Raw genomic sequence first — 22,916 nt, 5'->3', positions numbered from 1 at the left:
GAGACTGACTTTAGACTGTGTCCTGAAAGTCAATAAACAGGGGAACAATGGTGAATTTATTTCTATGGCATAGTGGGTTTCCCTCTCTGAACACTGTCACAAACCCCAGACATTAATACCTAGGGACCATACCAGCTGCTCTCACTATTATTATGCTGCACAGAGAGATGTGATCTGTAAAGAAGCAAGGGTCCAAACCATACAGGACTTTAGAGATCAAAGTCAACACTTTGAATTGCTCGCAAAAGCAAATAGAAAGCTGATGCTGACTAATGGAAACCAGTGTAACTTTATTGGCATGTATCTCATCTGCCATAAAGGCTTTTTGTTTTGCCTTTGGAAGTCGATAATACATTTGTGCAACTCTCTACTTCTGGTTCAAGGAGTCCCTAGGAAATTCCTTGCTAACTTAAATGCCTTTGCAAGTAGTTTAGATGGGGACCATTTTGCCATGATCCCATTCTTTCCAATGTTTACAGCAATGCAACCCACTGCTAGTTCTTGTAATGGGCAAGTGTCTTTTTCCTTCCTAGATTAAGATAACACGCAGGAGTATTTTGACAATGTTTTTTTCCAGCTTTTATTGAGAAAGAAGAGAAACACGCTGGACAAAGAGCCTCTGAGTAAATTGAAAGAAGATGGGACCTCTGTAAATTGGGCTAGCCTATTTAGTTGTATAGTCTACTAAAGAATTACTTTATAACTGCACCTGACTAATTTGCTTATTGAAGGGACACAGATACAAGATACAGCCAGTGATGCATCTTTGTGAGCAATCCACAAAAGGAACCAGTTAACTGTGGTTCAAATATGCTCATTCCTCTTTAATAGTGGGATGGGCATAAGTGGCAGATTTGCCATCCTGCCCTAGCTTTAACCAATGCTTCAGCGCAGTGGGGGATGCTGTAGAAAGCTGATGACTGGGGATGAGGGAAGCTGTAAACTGGCTCTGACTAGCCCTGCACAGGAGCAGCTGTAACTTGGGCTAGATGAGAACTGGGCAGAACTCTGCTGCACATCATCTCCAGAATGGCACCCCCTGCCCTTATCCTGGGGAGGAAGGGGCAGTGGCTAGTCTAGGAGGCCAGCTTTCTGCCAGCAGAGACATCATCTTCTCAAGCCATTTAAGGTTACTTAGTATCACTTATTCATCCCAAAGTGACTTTAAAAACACACCCCAAAAATCTGATCATAAGTGTTTTAACAAGACAGGGCATTCTTTTGTTAGTGACTACTTGGGATTTATACAGTAGACATACAATGGATTGTGCGTCACATGATGAGCCTAAAATTATCTCTTCCAAGTTGCTAAGCAAGAGTGACCCTGGAGACTGCTGATCAGTCAATGAGAATTTATTCTGACAATTAGCTATCTTGTGTTTCATTAAGTGGATTTTGCTGACACTGCTGGGAGAGTTCTATGAAGCCAGTCTGAACTGCTCACACCAGCTTTCCTGCTCATGGAGACTAATTAAGCACTTTTGTAAAACAGTTGCTATTTTACTCCAGATATAGCTAAGCCAATTACCATAATTGTATGACATTGGAACCAAAGCACACTAGGCACTATACAGATATATAGGAAAACCCAAACCCTGCCTTGAACAGCTTACAGCCCAAAAGACAGGTAGCAGCGATAAAGAGCAAGGAGATATTTGACTATATAGAGGTGTAGCCACTTCCTGAGCATCTGACCAGGGGTTGCTTTGCAGGCACCCTACCCCCAGTAGCTTCATCTGGGGAGCCCTTTAGCTTCTGCTGTGGCTCACAGCACCCCTTTCTGGGGCTGGTTTAACATCAAATAAAGTTCCACACAGACCTCAGAGTCCTTAATCACAAAATAATCCAAACAATCCTCAATGAGTCCTCAACATAAAATCATAATCCACTCCATACTTCATTCTAGTTCCTCCACTACATCCAGCACTCTGTTTGTCTGCTCCTCTTGAAGCTACACATCCCCAGCTTCATGCTGCCTTTTATATTAGATCACCTGATTCCCCTCAGATGGGGTTCATCTTGTAATCAGGGCTGGCTTAGCTCAAGGCTCTTCAGCCCAAGGGCTGTTACAGATTGTATCAAACACAGACATTTGAGGGGTCTCCTGGGTTCAAGCTGTAGGAAGTGGGTGGAAGTGCTCTTATAACCCCTGTAATGTCAATAACAGAACTCTTGGAAACATTTATTCTTGCAGGGGATCAGGATAAGTGCTTCCTGTCATCAGTCCTGTTGTGGCTTTGAGACAGATCCTGCTTCCATTGAAATCAATGGTAAGACTTCATTTACTTCAATGGGAACAGGATTGGGCTCTTTATCACAAAGAATTCAGGATACTTGAACACATTTCGAATAGAGCAGGGATGAAGATATTGAAATTATTTATACAAAAAAAAGGGGGGGCGGGGAACTAACCATTAAAAGATCTCTCGAGTATGACTTGTTAAACTTATGACAAAGGACTCAACATTTATCATCTAAAGAACAATGAGGTACTGTTCAGACAAAGCAAGGAAAATGGATGACTAACTAACTGATCAAGGACTCCACTTACCAGTCCATTCACAGATCTGGACCATACAGCCATTGATAATTAATAAGATAAAGAATGTGTTCCAGAATGGTGATAACCCTTATAACATGGCAGGGCAACCATCCCTAATAGATAAGGATATTTTCACAATGTATTTCTCTAGACTAAGTGAAGGACAGAGGGAGACACTTGGCTATTTTAATACTTTCAAAGGAGACAAAATACATCTATAGACATACTAAATCTTGGTTGGGATCTCCCCCTGCAGTTCTATAAAATATTTGTTAATGTGCCAGGGGCAAGGATGAGAGAAATGTTTAACTCCTTGTTGACTAGGAGGAAATAACTCTTCACCCTGAGCTATTGCCCTAGTTCACATGAAAGTAGGGGGATATATGACACACATGGAATAGTTATTTGGAAATGGCTCATTGTTTTCAGGGTCTGGTCAGCCAATGACAGTTTCTTCCACCTCTATTTTCGAAAGATCATTTTTTCAAAAATGGGGTTTTTTTTTTCAAAAACAAACATTCACAACATAACTGGGATTTGGGGGTTTTTTGGCTAAATTTTTCACATTATTGAAGTTGTTATTGAAACTTATCAAACACATTATCTCAATCATTATCTACATTTTTTTTATATTGTTTGCCGTTTAAATAACAATTTTGATGTTTTCAATAAAAATAAAAAATGTGGCAAAAATATTGAAAAAAGGGCTTGTTTTGAGCCCTGCGAAATGGAAGCAACTTAGAATTTCAATTGTTGTCCTTGTGAAAATATTTGTTTTAACTTTTCAGTGAGCTCATGCTTAACTTTACTTCTGTGAGTAGTCCCATTGATTTCAAAGTAAATTTAAGCATGTGCTTATTTCCAGGATCAGGGCCATAATAGCAAACATAAACAGACTCAAAAATGCCTTGTCCTCAGGCATTAGTTATTAGTCACTATATTAAATGCACAAATTCCAAAACAAAATAGTTTCTGTGTATGAGAAATGCAGAAATGGTTATGCAATTCTGTATTCTTGTTTTTGGTTATGCATAGATGGGGAGTTGGAGAGTAGATATACTAGTTTAGAGGCTGATCCACTACCCACTGAAGTTAAAGGAAGTTTTTCCATTAACTTTAATGGGAATTAGATTAGAGGCCCTTACTCCACAGCTTCTGGGCAAGGAATTTATTCTGACCCTGGAAGTAAGCACCTTAAGACATGATGAGAAAAATAAATGGGAAAAGTGTATGTTAAAAATATAACCAAACTCTAGAGATAAAAAATCATGAGTCAGATCCAAAAAATCATGAGTTTTTTAAAGAGACTATAATGTTAGGGGCTTTTGATTTGTCTTTTAATTTTTGAACTCTCCCGGCCCATCTCCACAGGGTGTGAGAAAAAGAGAAAAAATTAGTGTAGGCCACACTCCAAAATGTATTGGGTAAGGTGTCTCACCAGTCACCTCAACTGAAGGAGCTCTCACCCTCACCTCTGCCCATCCCCTGCCCAGCAATTAATTCTGCCCGGCATCAGGTCTGCCCACCAGCCACACCCACCACCCTCACCTCCGCTCCTCCTGCGGGTCTTTCCCCCTCCTATGCCTCGGTGGAGGGGGCTGGAGCAGGGTCCCCTCCTCACTTCCAGACTCGGGGGGCAGCTCCAGGATGTCTTCAGCCCCCTCCAAGGCCAGGCGTTGCAGGGGGAGGAACTGTCCTCTCTACTTTGCTCACAGGAGGGGAGGCATCTCCTTGAGCTGCTGGGCTCTTCAGCTCCCCCCTCCTCTGAGAATGGCTTCAGGTTTCTATGGGGAGGGAGCTCTGCCTGCAGCAGATCTGACTGCTATTCTGCCCCAGGCCCTGAGATGGGCAAATGGGGCAGACAGCCAATCCAAGGGTTCAAATTTGCTAGGCAGGGCTGGAGCTTGTCACATCATTGCCAGACTGGGCTCCAGTCTCCAGCCCAAGTCAAAATCCTGTGTCTCTCCAGAGAGTTGGCAATACTTCAACTAGGTCTACTTTGACCTGGAAAACTTTAAAGAAAACCCACTAGTTCTGTGTTATTTAAAGTTGTGTTAAAGAGAGAGCCACAGTTATCCCCAATGCAATGCCACTGAAATCAGTGAATTCACACTAGGGATTAATTTGGCCATATAAATCATAGAAACAAAAGCAAGAGTGCATAAATGCTAGAATAACCAGATATGTTGGTTGGACTCAGTAGACTACATTAGGAGCTAAGCTCTATGCTGCTATAAATGGGCTCAGTTCTACTGGCTTCAATGAAGTTCCGTTCATTTACACCAGCAGAGAATTCAGCTCCACGTGTGTCAATATTGTATCAATTCCATATGACTCTGTACTGAGTATGTTTCACAAATAAATGGTTATTAATTATTAATTATTATTATTTCTATTGCACCAGCATCTAGGAGCCCTAGTCATGGACCAGACCCCATTGTCCTAAGCAGTGTACAAGCACAGAACAAAACCACAGTCCCTGCCCCAGAGAGGTTACAATAAAGACATTTTATAAACACCAGTGGAAAATAAGTTTAGACAGAACTTTGTTTCTTTTGTCTATTTCTGACCTTTGCTTGGAATTTGCTAGGCAGATCAGATAGGATGGGTCCCTCAGTTTGGATCAAAATTATTATTTTTTTCTGATTGACTTCATGGCTGCTTTCAGGTTGGATAATATTTTATGAAAGGTTCTGGAATTATGGTTTGTGCGTCAGTATTCTTAATGCACTGAGTTGGACCGTGTAATTAATCGAGGTTATACAAGAAGTTGGCCCTAAACTTGATGTATTTATGAGGATTATGCATGAGGAGGATGTGTTACAAAAATTGTAAGGCCAAGTACCTGCCTTTTCAATATGACTAGGAGAGATAATGTGTTAGGTGAACACACATTATCAAATTGAATCACATAATGAGTGTTTGTATTGGTTTTGTCATTTCAGTGGTAATTCAAATTGCTATGGATGAGAAGTGGTGGGTGGTAAGTGCCTGAGTAATAAACCCGTGAGTCAGCGAGAAATGTAGCAATACGCAGGTATCCTGGGGCTAGGGTTACCAGATAGCAACTGTGAAAAAATGGGACGGGGGTGGGGGGGTAATAGGCGCTTATATAAGAAAAAGTCCCCAAAAATGGGACTGTCCCTTTAAAAATGGGACATATGGTCACCCTACCTGGGGCAGATGACAATGAAGGATGAGGATGGATGTTACTTGGACAATCAGAGACTAACTGGAAATGGGAAATAACACTTTTGAGGAGCTTGAAAGTCATTTGCGAGGATGGAGACAGCAGCGACGCAAACTGCTTGCCCAGGATGAAAGCAGTGTGAGAGAAGGGGACCCTCAGATCTTCAGCTGGCACGAATTGGTGTGTAGTGTCACTGAAGTCACTAGAGCTACACTGATTTGCACCAGCTGAGGATCTGGCCCAAGATTCTTAAATCTGAACCTCAAGACTGAGCTCACTGGGAAAATTTTAAAAATTGAAAGATCACAGATAAATGTTGAGGCCCTGATCCTGAGACTTGCTGAGCACCTGCAACTCCCATTAGCTTCAGTGTTGAGTTGTGGCTGCTTACCAGGGCCGGCTCTAGGCACCAGCGCTCCAAGCATGTGCTTGGGGCAGCACTTTCCAAGGGGCGGCACTCCGGCCCTTTTTTTGTTTTGTTTTGCTTGGGGCGGCAATAAGCCAGGAGCCGGCCCTGGCTGGAGCCCTGCCGCTGGAGAGCCAGAGCATCGTACCCTGGAGCCGAGCCCAGGCTGCAGCGCGAGAGGGGATCCCGGAGTGTGTGAGGAGCCAGGGAGGGAGGGAAGCGGGGCCCGGGATGCAGGGAGGGAGGAGGGGTCCTGCTGCCGCCACCGCTGCTGCTCTGAGTCTCCCCAGGGCGGCGCAGCGTTTCCTCGCCCGAGTGGGCTGTGCAGGGCACTGCCGGGCTGTGCAGGGGGCGCGGATCCCGGCTCGCGCGCTGATGGGGTGAGTGGCTGGGCAGCCCGAGCTGCCAGGGAGCTGCCCCCTCCTGCCCCCAGACCCAGCCCGCTGCACACCTCCCCTGCCTCAGCCCCGCGTTGCTTGCCCCAGGCCCCCACAGCGCCAGGGGTGGGGAGAGGCAGAGCCCGGCTCCGAGTGGGGCAGCGGGGGATACTGCCTCGCTGGGGGACCCCCACGGCTTGGACACCTGGGGATCAGTGTCTGTCCTCTCGGCTCTGCCTGCACGGGGCTGGGGAAGCAGCTGTCAGCGCCTGCCCCTCTCAGCCCTTGCACCCCCCATCCCACTCGCAGCCTCTTCACTTGTACCTCCCCCCCATTGCTCCTTCGCCGAACCCCTTCCCCTTGTACTCTCCCTTCACCCGCACCTCTCCTCCCGCACCTCCCCCTTCCCCTGCACCTCTTCTCCCGCAACCCTCCTGATACCCCCTCTCCTCCTCCATCCTCCTCCGCGAGTACATCACACCCCGCTTCTCTACCAGTGTAGAGCCCCCAAGCACCCCCACACCCGCTCCTCTGCCTGAACCCTCTTTACTAGATCCCCATCCGTTTCCGGGTACAAGGGTTAGTCCCTATGCTTTCCACGTGCATTTGGAGCACTAAAGATGGGGTTGCGGGGGGGCGCGAGATTTATACTAAAGTGAAATGAAAATAGGATAAACGGTTTGATCCCCACTGCAAGTGTAAACGGGGATTGCTGTGGTGAACGAGGAGGTCACGTTTGGGGGTGGGGAGCCCAGGGCTGGGGTGGCAGGGGGTGCGGGTGGGGGAGGGTACTGGTGGGCGGGGGAAGAGCCCAGGGCTGGGGTGGAGGGCAGCCAAAATTTTTTTTGCTTGGGGCGGCAAAAAACCTAGAGCCGTCCCTGCTGCTTACACCAATCAGGATCAAGCCCTGTGTTTGAAATGAGCAAGGTAAAACGGATGGCAAGCAAATTGTACTTAGTGTATAACACCAACCTAATATTGTCTTTATTATTTACACTGCAATAGCATCTAGAAGCAGCAATCGAAATCAGGGGCTCATTGTGCAAAGCACTGTACATAGTAAGAGACAGTCCCTGCCCCAGAGAGTTTACAATCTAAACAGACAAGACAAAAGGTGGGAGAGAGAAAGTATTTAACAATGCGATCTCTGGTTAACTACAGTGGCTGAAAAATTCTATTATTTGATATTATTTGTAAAGCAGTACGTGATCACATCATTACTGAATCAGAGTGCAGTGTTCTCTGATTTTATCATGAGTCTTGTAATATTTAGTATTTTTCTTAAAGCCCCAACTCCTGGAGTTATGTGAAAATACCAGAAACTCAGCTTTCATTGATAAAAATAAAATAAAAACATAAAAAGTAAGTTTCTACCTCAGTGTTTGCAGAGAAGTTTGAAAACGCTAAGCCTAAAGGCTCACAAATTAGAAGGCAAATAAAAAGAGCCTCATATTTATTATTTTTTAAAATCTCTCTTGATTTGTAAGCCAGTATCATGATTTGTGGGCCTGACCCATGATTTCTGAATGCTTGGGGTTGGTAATACTGTAATGCACTTGTGGAAAGAGGCAGGGTTTAATTTGTGCACTGAACATTCACTTCCACATTTCCTCCCTTTTGAATGCTTATTCCTGCAACATTAACACTGCATCCATATAGTTGTTTGCATTTAGACATGAATGTAGCTGTGTTTGCTGGGTGATGTGTGTGTGTGTGTGTGTGTGTGCTAGAAGCAACATTCAAGTAACACTTGTAGATATTTTGTTTTATGAGGTTTGTTTGGAGAACATGCAGAATAGTTTCCCAGATACCTAATACCTGTCATAGTACATTAGTTCCATCTAATGAGCTGATTATGGTAAGTGCAGTTTCTCCTGTGGCTTATTTCGGCAAACTGTCAAGGCACTGGAGTTTTTTAGTTTTCAGAACCAAAGGGATTTTACAGACTCCTTTCTTTCTAGCATTTCCTATTATTTAAAAAAAACTATAGCATCGGAGAGTGAAAAGCTAGAGTTCAATGCCAAAGCAACAAAGTACTAACTTTGCATCCAAGCTTGCCAAGTTGGTACTTTCAACTTCTTTTACAGATGAGGGAACTCAGCAGTTTGCAGGATTAGCCCCAATCCCACAACCCTTGCTCAAGCAAGTAACAACTCTTACCATTACCAACAACTCTTACCCTTACCATTTATTGACATAACAGAGATTGAACATGGGTCTTTACAGAGACAAAATACCTAATGCTATATCTGATCCTAAAGTCGGTTAGCTGAATGTAGAGGAAACACAGAGTCAAGCATCAAAAATTCCCACAGAATTGCATAAAGATATTTTTGTATTCATTTCATGGTGAGTGAGGAGACCAGGTGCTGTATAATACAGAATGACTCTTCCTCTACATCATATACCTGCTAAGAATAATGGCTATGAAACTCCTCTTGATCAATCCCTCTTTCTCATGACAGTGCTGTACAATGCCTCTGGGCAGTGAGCTTTCCTTCAGTGTTGCTCTTGTTTTTCCATGCTGATTTGTAAAAGATAAGGCACAGCAATATCCACTTTGAGTCTATATTATTACACAGAACAGTCATCGCTTTAGGGTTTTTGACAGGACAATTATTGAGGAAAATACGGACATTCACTAGCTTGCTGCATAAGTCTTGGCATGTGGTAAAATACTTGGGGGCCCAACATCAATATTACAGTCAGGACAGAGTGCATGTTCAGTTTCTCGACTCAAACAACGCTATCTATTCTTACTTCAACTAGTTCATTAAAAGGACTCTATGGAGTAAGGTGCCCCCTAGTGGTTATTCACCCTTTAAAATATGTATGTCTTGTTCTTGACTCACTACTAAATTAATCCTTTTTTCTTTTTAATTAGCAATACAATTCTTGCTCCTTTAACTCTGGGAGATGTTATCATTCCTTAGAAATGTGAATGCTCTTCTTTTTTAGTTAACGGTGATGAGTGCTGGTGGCGGGGAGATGCAGATTCACACAGTTTTTCACTGTGAACCCCAGAAATGGGCCTGATCCTACAAAATGAAGTCAGTGGGAGTGGAGGGTGCTCAGCTCCGTGGTTCGGTTTTTACTAACTAAAATAGAGAGAGAGTCTCCTGAAAGTCAGCCTGGTGATGGCTCAGTGGGGTAGTCGATGGCCTTTGCCATTTCAGATCATGCTTTAACATCCAGCCATCCATGAAAAGGCAGCGAATCAATAAACTGTTTGGGTTGGTTTAGAGCAGTGCAGCTAGCCATTTACGGTGACCAAACGTCCCGATAAAATCGGGACCGTCCCGGTTTTTAGCTGTTTGTCCCACATCCCGATCTCTGGTCGGGACGCAATTTGTCCCGATATTTTGCTCCGCCGGCAGCACTCGGCTTTTTTTTTTTTTTTTTTTTTTGCCCCCCGGTGTCCCGATATTTTCTTCATCTCATCTGGTCACCCTATAGCCATTAGAAGCTAGTGGGGCCCAGCCTCACCAGGCTTTTGTTTATACTGTTGATAGAGCTGGAAAGAGTCTTTTGTTTTGTTTTTTAAATTTGTGTCTATTGTCCGTTCTCCCCAGGTCCAAGCTGGAGCAGCTGGCTGAGTTGATACTGACTGCGCCAACCCTCCCAGATCCTGCCAGGAATGTGTGATGGCAGGACAAGAGCCCAGGCAGAGTATTTCGTAGGCAGGTGAGTGGCTAATTCTCTCAAGACCCTTCAGAGCAGGAGCCAGGGAGAAGCCCCATTTCACATCTGAGCACTGTAATGATCTGCCTATGGCTGGCCATGCTGGGAAGGGAAGGCCCAGAATGGACTCATTAACATAACTTCCCTAGTTACTCCCAGGGTATATAGGGGATAGTAGGAGTGAGTGGCTGGATTGAATCCCTGAAGCAAAGCCAGGCATGAAGGGGCCTAGACTAGAGTAGCAGAAGGAATAAAGGAGTGAAAGAGGCAGAAGGAAGAGATCAGCAGGGTGGGAAGGAAGAAGGCACAGGAAATGACCTGTTTTCCTGGGCTGGCAGTAAAAGAAGGAAGCAGGTTTGGTGGTAGTTTACTGGGGTGGGATGGGGGAGGGAAAAGCCAGTTTTGCACTGCAGCTGACCCTGGATTAGCGCTGAGTGACAAAGTTTAGATTTGGGTCCAAGTTTCTCAAAAGGATTTTTGCGGGGTTGGTAGGGGGAAGGGGACAGTGGCTGGAGGAAGTTGGGACGCAAATCTAAGGGTCTGGCTCAGGCACACCTGTATAGTTTGAAGTGTCTGAAACAAACAGAACAGGAGTACTTGTGGCACCTTAGAGACTAACAAATTTATTTCAGCATAAGCTTTCGTGGGCTACAGCCCACTTCTTCAGATGCATAGAGTGGAACACACAGAAAGAAGATATTTATACATACAGAGAACATGAAAAGGTGGGAGTAGCCATACCAATTGTAAGAGGCCAATCAATTGAGATGAGCTATCAGTAGCAGCAGAAGAAAAAACTTTGAAGTGATAATCGAGATGGCCCATAGAAGGTGTGAGGAGAACTTAACATGGGGGGGAAAAAATTCAATTAGTGTAATGACCCAACCATTCCCAGTCTCTGTTTAGGCCTAAGTTAATTGTGTCTAATTTGCATATTAATTCGAGTTCAGCAGTCTCTCTTTGGAGCCCACGAAAGCTTATGCTGAAATAAATTTGTTAGTCTCTAAGGTGCCACAAGTACTCCTGTTACTTTTTGCGGATACAGACTAACACGGCTGCTACTTTATAACCTGAAACAAACAGGGAACTATCCTCCTTAATCTGTATCTCATGCATGTTTAGTGACTGGGGCTGTTTCCCCTATCTCAGAATTGGGATGAATCCTGCAGTCAGTGCCTTCTCTGCTTGTTCATGCTTTCACAGGAAGAGCTTGCTGATAGTTTTAATTTATACAGTGGCAAGTGAAAGGATTTTTTTTAAAAGTGTACAGTGATTTCTTGATGGCTTACCTGTCTTTGATTTCAGTTAGTCAGGCTAATATGCCTGGGAAATGTCTATCCCAGAGGTCTCTAAACATTAAAGTGTTGTCTCAATAAGAAACCTGCACTGGTTTGATTTAGGAGGTGTGTCACAGTTCAGGGCTAGCAGTCTCTGTCCCCTCTTCTGGTCCACTCTGAGTGCACTGCCTTGATAAGAGTGTTACATATATTGTATTCTGTCTTTTGACTGTTAATTTTTGATAAATAAATAAAATAATCCACAGCATAACCTTAATGCGAAATCCCTAGCACAACTGAACTATGAAATATTAGCATTAGGTATTTTAGCACGCAACCCACTATAGTATCTCAGTTCTAAGCCATTCTTTTAGGCTATCCTCAACTACAAGAAGTTGCATTGTCATTGGTTATAATTAGAGGCCTGATCTTGCAGTCTTTACTTACTGGAGTGGCGCTTGCTTACACAAGTAGTCTCACCGAAGTCAGTGGGATCAGTCCCTGCAACTGAGAGTAGTTCTGCTATTACTGGACATGAATCATTGAAACCGGATAACTATTTTCTTCTGGATACAGCCTAGCCCTGCATTATTGCCTGTAAAAGGCAACTGTAGTCAAATAAAATGCCACCTTTTGCTCCTGAGTCCTGGGCGGTAACATTAAAAACACTGGGTCAGATTCTTAACTGGTGTAAATTGCTGTAGTTCCATTGAGTTCATTGGAGCTGTCCCACACAAGCTAATACTCTTGCCTATTGTATACTTCATACTCAGGCATGCACCTAGTTAAGGGCTTTGGGCTTGGTCCCTGCAAAGCTTTAGTCACACAAGTCTTCCCTAACATCCATGGAACTACTCTTGGAAGGGCTACTCTTTGGTGTAAAGGTTGGCATGATCGGGACCTTGGCTCTGCTCCCATTGAAGTCCAAGGTGAAATTCTTATTTAGATGAGAGCAGAGTGAATGCTTTGTACAAGAAATTACTGCCTGATTGCATGGTATGTCTACACTTGATATTATGGCAAGTGTTGCAAGGTGGGGCTGTTGGATATAGTTGTGCAAGTTCTTTTTCTTGGCATGGGAGCAAATGTACAGTCTTGGGAAGAGATGCTGTGTTGGTCCAAGATTTTGTAATGCAAGGTTCTGTGCACAGGCAGTGGTGCCTGAACAGGGAGTGTATGAGCAGGAGAAGAGTTTGGTCTCTGATTAGAGTCAGTTCTTTCTCCCTGGGAACTGGGCACTGGTGTTGGGCTGAGATATCTGAAACAAGGGGTTGCCCTTCATGCTCGGTATCAGTTTAATTTCATGTTAGTAAATTGGACAGAATGTTTTCAATAACAGTCCATTCTCCCGAAATTTTGTACTGTATCCCCAAAGTTCCTACTTCTTTTCATCCACTTCCCCCAACCCTGCAAAAATTTACAACATCATCTCAGGCTGCTGCTGTTCAAATGGATAGAGATGCCAGCCCTCATTTACTTCATTGGTATAATCTGATCATCTTTCATTTCAATTTTTCCTGTCAACTTGTTTTATTCTATAAGAATGAAAGAGGCCTGGTGATATTGCATGAGCTTTGTTTTTCCAATGAGAATTTTCAGGAATTCTTACGTAGCAAAACGTAGGACTATTTCCACAAAAGGATTTAGATTCTTAACTGCAACTTTAGGTGCCAAAATCTAAAATTTAGTTCCTCAAACCCCCTGTTCAACTTTCACCTAACCCTGTAGTGCCCGAATTCCCATGGTACCGAAGTTTCCACCAGTAAAGTCCCCTAGGAACCTAAATTTCTGTCAGCAGGCATGGACAAAGCCCCCTAAGGCCTGACACCTCCGAGCAGCATGGCACCTAACAACTCTCGCCTAAGCCCCAGTGGGATCCACAAATGATCTTGTGATGTTGTGCAGTCTATATGGTTTTATAAAAACATGATAATAAGTGAATATAATGTAACTGGAATATGCTTCATGCAAAAGGTCTCTTGTAAGGTATCATTACAAAGCTTATAATCTACTGAGTGTGATCATCCTATTAGTATAAATGTACCACTCTTGTATCTAAAACTAGAAATATAAAATATAACTCTGAGGGCCTATTGTAATTATGCAAAGTGTGGGCCATTAATGGTGGTTTGGAATTTTGATGACTCCCATTGACCAGGACCATTGTCTGCAGATGGCTGTGTTTTACCTGTGAGTCTTCCTGTATATGTGTGTGCTGGCAAGTGGGTAATGAAGTCTTGCAGTGACATGTGATCATGTCACCTGAACTGGAATCCATCTTTAACCTGGTGCTTTTCCAGTGGGGGGGAGGGGGACCCAGAGGGACAAAGGGTTCCCGCCTTATGCAAAAGATATATAAAGGGGTGGAAGAGAACAAGGAGAGAGAGGAGCCATCATGAAGAACCCCATAGCTATCACCTGAGCTGGAACAAGAGCTATACCAGGGGAAAGTATTGTGCCCAGGCCTGGAAAGGTGTCCAGTCTGAGGAAAAAAAAACTTATTGAAGCATCTCTAAGGGTGAGATTATCTGTATTTAGTTTGATTAGACATAGATTTGCGCATTTTCTTTTATTTTGCTTGGTAACTTACTTTGTTCTGTCTGTTACTACTTGGAACCACTTAAATCCTACTTTCTGTATTTAATAAAATCACTTTTTACTTAGTAGTTAACTCAGAGTATGTATTAATACCTGGGTGAGCAAACAACTGTGCATATCTCTCTATCAGTGTTATAGAGGGCGAACAATTTATGAGTTTGCCCTGCATAAGCTTTATGCAGGGCAAAACGGATTCATTCGGGTTTAGATCCCATTGGGAGTTGGGCATCTGAGTGCTAAAGACAAGCACATTTCTGTGAGCTGTTTTCAGGTAAACCTGCAGCTTTGGGGCAAGTAATTCAGACCCTGGGTCTGTGTTGGAGCAGACGGGAGTGTCTGGCTCAGCAAGACAGGGTGCTGGAGTCCTGTGCTGGCAGGGAAAATAGGAGCAGGGGTAGTCTTGGCACATCAGTTGGCAGCTCCCGGGGGGGGTTCTGTGATCCAACCCGTCACAGATCTATCTTGTAGGGCACAATCTGGAAGGCAGTCTCTGAGCACGCCTATTGGATCAGGCCCAGAACAAAACAGAGCCCAAGGGAGTGGTGACACTGTTAAATCCTATAGCACAATAATTAGAGCACTCACCCAGAAAGTGGGAGACCTGGGTTAAAAATCCTCTCTGCCTGTTTCAGAGGTGGGACTTAAATCCAGGTCTCTCACCTCTTTGGTGAATGCTCTAGACACCAGGCTGCAAGGTATTTTTGGATGGGTCTCTTAATGTCTCCTGGTGACGCTGTTCCTATAAAATACTTAAATATGGCTTAGGGCATTCCCTGTCCTTTGTAAATAGAATCTGGTAATTTGTGCTTTAATTTTATGAAACAGTCCAAAAGTTCCTGCAATCCTTACGTAAAAGTCCATTGTGTATATTATTTAGGGCTTGAATAAATTTATTTCAGTGTTACCAGCCTTCTCCCCCAACAGAATTCACACTCCTGGTCTACACTGGGGGCGGGGGAGGAAATCGATCTAAGTTATGCAACTTCAGCTACGTGAATAACATAGCTGAAGTCGACGTACTTAGATTGACTTACCGTGGGGTCTTCACCGCGGTGAGTCAACTGCTGCCGCTCCCCCATCAACTCTGACTGCGCCTCTCGTGGCACTGGAGTACAGGAGTCCATGGGAGAGCACTTGGGGGTCGATTTATTGTGTCTAGACTAGACGCGATAAATCAATCCCCGCTGGATCGATCGAGGCCCACCAATCCGGCGGGTAGTGTAGACATACCCACAGTCTTTTTGTAGTGAATGCAATGCTGGTGATGGCCCTTGAGAGCAAGTCGTATATCCATGTAACAGGATCAGCATGGCCAGAGGCAGGGTGAGCCTGCCCCAGGCTTGCTAACATGCATCAAGCCTTGTCTGCAGGTAGCTATTTCAGTTTGTCTCCACCTCTGAGACAGGATACTATTAATATTAATACTTTGCACCTATATAGGGCTTGTCATCAGTTGGTCTCAAAAAGCATTGCAAACATTCTTGACTCACAATATTCTATTCTAGCCCCTAGATACTTTTGTACCTTGGTGACAGGCACCTTAGAAAATTCTATATAGACAGTAATTTTCTCATAGTGGGACTACATAACAACCTTGAAGAAAGCCTACTAGACAGCCTTACAAAACTGTAGGAAACCTTCCTACCCAAAGAATCAAATCTACTCTCCCATTCTTGTTATGGGGATTATGGACGATTCAGTCACCTGCTTATAATATTTACTTACCTAAGGCGAGTGGATGAGTACAGTTTAGCAGCACTGATATCTAGCCAAATCCTACCAGTATCTATGCAGGCAAAGGCTGTTTCAGTCATTTTAACTGGGCATGTCCATATTTCCTAAAATGTAAATGTCACTGTTACTTTGACTTTTCAGGCTACTTTTTTTTATTTTGTGGAGAAAACCACAAACCCATATTTACAGGCTTCTGAATGCACAGTTAGTATGATTATAAATGCAGTCACAGGAGCTATGCAGGCAAATTTACCAGCGAGGCTTCTACCTGGTTGATTTCAAGCAAAAATCACTGATATTGTGTGTATGCACACACACAACTGAGCTTTTGGGACATATTGCTCTCTTAAAGATTCTTTTCCCCCTTAAGTGATTGATAGATATTTCACCTTTAACTCCAACTTAAAAGGTTTTCTGTAAGGGAATTTATACTATGCACCCAGCTCCACCTTCTCTGTAATATACCCCTTTGTCCTCTTTCCTCCAACACACTATTTGAAAATGGAAGCTAAGAACTGCAGCAGGTGGCAGCACAGATGCTGTTTAATTTCAGCCCACTCTGCCGTTTTGACTGTGTAGAGGGAAGTGGGACATGACACTCTCTCTCTCAGTCCCTGTAGTGTAATTAATGCCATCAGAAAACTGTCCTCCTTGCTTTCTTTGAAACAAGTGACTTTTTGGCTGGTTGGCAAAGAAGGCCTGAAGCACCCCATTGCTGATGGTTAACATGCCACTGACATAGATGCCAGAATTTCTTTGCTTGGGCTGGGCTGGGAAGGGAAACAGTTAGGGAGAATGCTCACAACGCGTCTAGGAAGCAATTTGGGCCACATTTGACACGGAAGTGGCATGTTGCATATGTAAGCACAAGCTGAGTGCAGGCCGTGCAGGGAAACGTGACCAAGTAGCAGCATGAGGCTTGAGCATGTAGTTAAGCACTTTGGTTACATTCTTCTTCCTTCTTTCAGGCCCTGTTTTTCTCTCTCTCCTTCTGGTTCCCCTTTCATCTGTTCTCATCCTGCTGCTCCTCCTTTCTTGCTTTTCTCACTAAGACCTTGTCTACACTGCCACTTTACAGCGCTGCAACTTTCTTGCTCAGGGGTGTGAAAAAAAACCACACTCCTGATCACTGCAAGTTTCAGCACTGTAAAGTGGCAGTGTAGGCAGTGCACCAGCGCTGGCAGCTAATCCTCTGCTGGAAGTGGTTTTTTTATAGCACTCCTCCAGTGCTGGTGCCACGACTACACAGCCACGTTAAAGCGCTGCCGCGCTAAGGAAGGCTTGATGAGGCAAGCCATTGATAAATACACCAACTGTTATTCTAAGGCAGTTTCTTCAGCTGCTGAATACAACAGCTCTGTCTTGTGGGGAGTGAATGCCCCTATGCACACCTGCACAGACAAATAGCAATGCCCATCAGGCTCCTCACACTCCCTAATGGCATGTGTACAATGCTGACAGATTCTACCGGCAATCTGGGACTTCTCAGATTACAGCTGCATAGCAGCCTTAAAGAGGTGCACCATTTCAATGAACCAATGTGTCTTTTGGAGTCAATAGACCAGATAATTTTCTTGGCTATTTGCAAGTCAAGGAAGGCATGGTTAGTGGTCTGAGCACAGCAGTAGAGCTAGGAGTGTAGGAGTTCTAATCCAAGCACTGGAATTTATTTCCTTTGTGATTTTGCACAAATTGCCACCTTCATTTTCAGAAATGGCCAGTGATTGTAAGTGCCTCCGTTTTTGTGTGCACGGCGTGAGATGCCGTGGGCCTGATTCTCAGAGTGGCTGAGAACCCACAACTAGAGCTGAAATCAATCAGAATTCAGGTGCTCAGGCACTCTAAAAATCAAGCTATCTCAAGATGGACACCCAAAACCTGAGACACCTAAAATTCAGAGGTCACTTTTTAAGATGTTGACCTCGTCCTCTCTTGATCAGTTTCCTCATCTGTGGAGCAGGGAGAAAAATCCTTTCCTATTGACAGGGATACAGTGAGAATTAGTTAATGTTTGTACGGCACTTTGAAGTTGTACAGTACTAAGTGTAATTATTTTATTGTTATTTCCTGGGAATGGCAGATACTTTATTCTTGTCCCAATAATCCTCAATATTCTTTTTTTTTAAAAAACCAAACAGCCTGCATTACAGAAATGTCAGTATGTAGCTAAAGTATCACTTAACAGCCAAAAGCACTATTTACAACTATAGATTTATGAGATTATCGGGTTTAATTAGCATTACTTTAGACTTCCTATGGTGCTGAACAGGGCTTGCTTGTATTAAACTTTTTAATCCAGTATTAAGAGGAATTGCTAGTAAATTACATTGTGGAACGATAATTAGTCTGAAGTGAAAACCTGGCTAATCAATTTAAAACTGTGTAAGTCTTCTGTTTATCACACGTTCCCTTGCACTGGTGCCAAGACCTTCTATAGCATATGGGCCAGATTAATCTCTAGTGGAGAAATCAGTGGAGTCATGCTGGGATGAATTTGGCCTTATATATTAATTCATCTTTATTGATAATCCTGAAATTAGGGTATGATCCTGCACTGCTGAAAGCAAAGGAGTTCTGTCATTGTCTTCAGTGGGAGAAGGATCAAGCATCTAATAAGCATTGGTTTCTGGGACACGGTAGATCATTCTCTCTTTGTTTCATATGGCATCTTCCTCTGAATTTGTTTGCTTGCTTTTTCTTTTATATATAGTTTTTATTGGGCTAAATCCGAAGAGGTGCTGAATACTTGCAGTTTCCATTGACTTGGCCCATTGTATATTAAGGGATAATTTGTTTCTGATCTCGCCCCTCCCTAGGGGGAGAAAATTGGCCAGGTGGTGTTGAGGGAGAAAATAGAAAATAAAGAGAAAGAAAAAAGTATTGTTAAAAAAGGAAGAGTTGTAGAAAAACACAAAAAGGTGTAAGATGGTGAAGAGATGAGACCAGTCGAGGAAAGGGAAGAAATAGGGGTGTTTACTTTTCAGACTTATTTTTGTAAATAACTTTGGACCTCTAAAAGGAACCTGCTGCTATATTCACTGTTCACTTGAAACTCCTGCCCTTGACATTTGGGGCTACTCAAAGGAGTAAGGTGAGGAGTATTTGGCCCATGAGGGGCCTGATCTAACTCCCATGGAAGTTAACTTGCATGGGAGTTAAGTCAAGCCCCATAAATCATGGAAAGCCACTGGCTTTTTAAAAAATTGTATGCAAAGGCTGCAGCACACTATGTAATAACTAACCAGACAACACCACATCTCACTTTTAGAACTTTAAAACAACTAAATCCAATTAGTTTTTTCAAACAAATGCCTTTGTAATTCCAACTTTCAGGTCAGACAGACAGGTATAGATACCCATACACACAGTTGAGCAGCAACAATGATATATAATGGAAATTTTGAATGGTCCTTAATGTTAGCACCGTAAGTGGGCAGTGTTTTAAGTCAAATAACAAACACTGAATGCAATAAAACAAAATAGGGAGAAACTAAAACCTGACTGCTAAGTGTATTACCAGCTGTTTTGATGCAAGAAACACTCTTATCCCCTGTTTTTCTAGGGATTTTGAAATAATGGTCCCCATTTCTGGTTTTTTTTTTTTTTTTTTTTTTTTTTTTGGCAGTCTTTCGACCAGAATTCATTATAGTAACATACAAACACAACTGCTGTCAATTTAAATTCATCCAGAGTGCTGTCTGGAAAATATGCTGCTTCACTTGTTTTTGCTCAAAGGGCTAATAGTCAGTATTTTACACTTTGCAAGGAGTTAAAGTCCCACAATAGATAAGTTGGAAGTAATAATGCTACACTCAGGGTAGATAGTGGAAATGGTGGAGTCAGGTTACTCTTGCTTAAGGGATATATTTCCTTCTCTGTCGTCACTGACCACTTTGTCTGTCCAGTATTCCAGACTCACAACTTGTGTCATCTCTGACTCTCCTCAATTCATGCCAAGTTTCTGACTAATTCCTGTCCATCCCTCCCACCCCCCATCTCCCTCTTTAATACCACCGGATTCCATTCCTTATCCTCATTGTCCCCACTGCTTAAACCGGGGTGGGCAAACTTTTTGGCCTGAGGGCCACATCTGGGTATAGAAATTGTATGGCGGGCCATGAATGCTCATGAAATTGGGGGTTAGAGTGTGGGAGGGGGTGAGGGCTCTGACGGGAGGTGCAGGCTCTGGGGTGGGGCCAGAAATGAGGAGTTCAGGGTGTGGGAGAGGGCTCCGTGCTGGTGCCGGGGGGAGAGGGAGGGCTCTGGCTGAGGGTGCAGGCTCTGGGGTGGGGCTGGGGATGAGGGGTTTGGAGTGTAGGAGGGTGCACCGGGATGGGATCGAGGGGTTCGGAGGGCGAGAGGGGGATCAGGGTTAGGATGCGGGAGGAGGTCAGGGGTGCAGGCTCAAGGTGGTGCTTACCTCAAGCAGCTCCCAGAAGCAGCAGCATGTCCCCCCTCCAGCTCCTACGTGGAGGCGCGGCCAAGCGGCTCTGCGCACTGCCCCGTCTGCAGGTGCCACCCCTGCAGCTCCCATTGGCCACACTTGCCAGCCAATAGGAGCTGTGGGGGCAGGGCTGGGGGCGGGGGTAGGGTGCGCCGCCCCCCCCCCCCCGGCTTCCCCTATGCGTAGGAGCCGGAGCCAGAGGGGAAATGTGCCGCTGCTTCTGGGAGCCGCACGGAAAGCCCCCGACCTCGCTCCGCAGTGGGCTCTTGAGGGCTGGATTAAAAGGCCTGATGAGCCGGAAGCGGCAAGTGGACGTAGTTTGCCCACCCCTGGCTTAAACCCTTGTCCATGCTTTGGTAGGTTACTGCAACCTTCTCCTGGCTGCCTCCCATCTCAGTCTCTTCAAAACACCACTTCCTGGCCTGCTGCGACAACCACATCAACCTCTTCCTTGGCTTCCTGTTTCTTATTAAAATTTGCTTTCTTTCTTCTCACCGTCAAGACATTGAGACTTCCTTCATATACTCTATTCTTAGAAAAGCCTCCCACATCCTGCCTGCTAAGCACCCCCTCTGTGGTCCCCCCACTCTGACAGGAATTCTTCCTACCACAGTCTCTTTCACAATGATCTCTCCACACCTTCCCATAGTTGAAATGTGGTCCCATGCCTTGCTTTTGGGACATGGCTATATCTTACTCTTGGTTTGTGTCACAGCCCTGGTAAAGCTCCCCTTCTGCACACTCACCAGGCTGCTCTGTTTGGGCCCCAAGCACTAGGCCTGTGTGTTTTTAAGCTTTAAAAGTCTGGGTATGCTCCAGCATTGTCTTTCTTTGGCTTCTCTGGCACAGTTGCTGGGCACAGACTCTGTCTGTTACCCCTTCACAGAAAAGGGACCTCACATAGGGTGACCAGGTGTCCGGTTTTTGACCAGAACACCCAGTCAAAAAGGGAACCTGGCGGCTCTGTCATCACTGCTGACTGGGCTGTTAAAGGTCTGGTCGGCAGTGCAGCAGAGCTAAGGCAGACTAGAACCTATGTGACCTGGGGCACTGTGCTGCGCCCCAGAAGTGGCCAGCAGGTCCAGTTCCTAGGCAGGGGGGCCACGGGGCTCCATGTGCTGCCCCTGCCCCAAGCACCAGGTCTGCACTCCCATTGGCCGGGAACTGGCCAATGGGAGCTGCGGGGGCAATGCCTGTGGGCGAGAGAAGTGTGCACCGCGGAGCCTCCTGCCTGACCCGCCAAGGAGCTAGACCTGCTGGCCACTTCCGGGGCATAGTGCAGTGCCCCAGGACAGGCAAGCAGCCTGCCTTAGCCCTGCTGCGCCACTGACCGGGAGCCACCCAAGGTAAGCCTGTGCCCCAACCCCCTGCCCTGAGCCCCCCAACCCCCTGCCCTGAGCTCCCCAACCCCCTGCCCCCTCCTGCACCCCAAACCTCATCCCCAGCCCAGAGCCTGCACCCCCAGCCCAGATCCTGTACCCCTCTCCTGCACCCCAACCCCAGCCCTGAGCCCTCCAAACCCAGAGCCCCCTCCTACACCCCAGAGCCCACACCCCCTAGCCCAGAGCCCTCATCCCCCGTGCAACTCAACCCCCTGCCCCAGCCCAGAATCCCCTCCCACACCTTGAACCCCTCATCCTCAGCCCCACCCCAGAGCCCTCACCCCCTCCTGCACCCCAACCCATGCCTCAACCCACAGCCCCCTCCTACACCCCAAAACCCTCATTTCTGGCCCCACCCCAGAGCCTGCACCCCCATTTAGAGCCCTCATCCCCTTCTGCACCCCAACCCCCTACTCCAGCCCAGTGAAAGTGAGTGGGGGCGGGGGAGAGTGAGCCGCAGAGGGAGGGGGAATGTAATGAGTGGGGACAGGGCCTCGGGAAGAGGCGGGGCTAGGGTATTCGGTTTTGTGCCAATAGAAAGTTGGCAACCCTAACCTCACAGTCCACTGACCTAGGCCCGCAGGACTAGTACAGACCCCTCCCCCCCCCCAACATTCCAGACATTTCACACCCTTTCCCAGAGCTCCAGCCCTGGGGGCACTCTGGTTACAGTTTACCTCTTCAGGGACACGTAATTGTTGATGCACATAACATACAGACTTTGCAAAATGGATTCTGAAACACTCACTGTGACACTTCCAGGGTACCCAGGGGTCTGAGGCACCTCGCTACCACCTGCCCTTTGTGAAGTTGAAGTGTGCCTGCTGTGGGTAGTTCCCCAACACCACCAGCCTCTGGCAACATAAGCACTGCCTTCCAGGCCTCTGCAGGCCCCGCTTTCTCTTTACAGGTTAACACTAAACCCAGAGTCCTTTAAGCGTCTCCCTGGCATTCCCAGCCCTGATCCAATCACAGAATTCCCAGAGGCTCTGTTCCCAAAGGAACAGTATATCACAGCTTCCCAGCTACATGGCCGAGCACAGCTCCACTTAACACATAACACTTAGATTTATTCATAGAGAAAGCAAATCTTTTTATTTAATAAAGAACAGAGATTCAAATGATAGCAAGTAGAAATATTGGAAACAAAGGGTTACATATAAAATAAAACTCATACTAGAGCCTAAACTTAACTAATAGGACATAGTTATGTCATAAGAGCAAAAACCAAAATCCTTCCAGCATACGACAGCTAGGTGTGGTTGTGAAATTCCGTTTATGAAGC

This window comes from Emys orbicularis, chromosome 9 (genome assembly GCF_028017835.1).
Source record: "Emys orbicularis isolate rEmyOrb1 chromosome 9, rEmyOrb1.hap1, whole genome shotgun sequence".
NCBI classification, from domain to species: domain Eukaryota; kingdom Metazoa; phylum Chordata; order Testudines; family Emydidae; genus Emys; species Emys orbicularis.
This window is presented reverse-complemented; position numbering follows the sequence as displayed.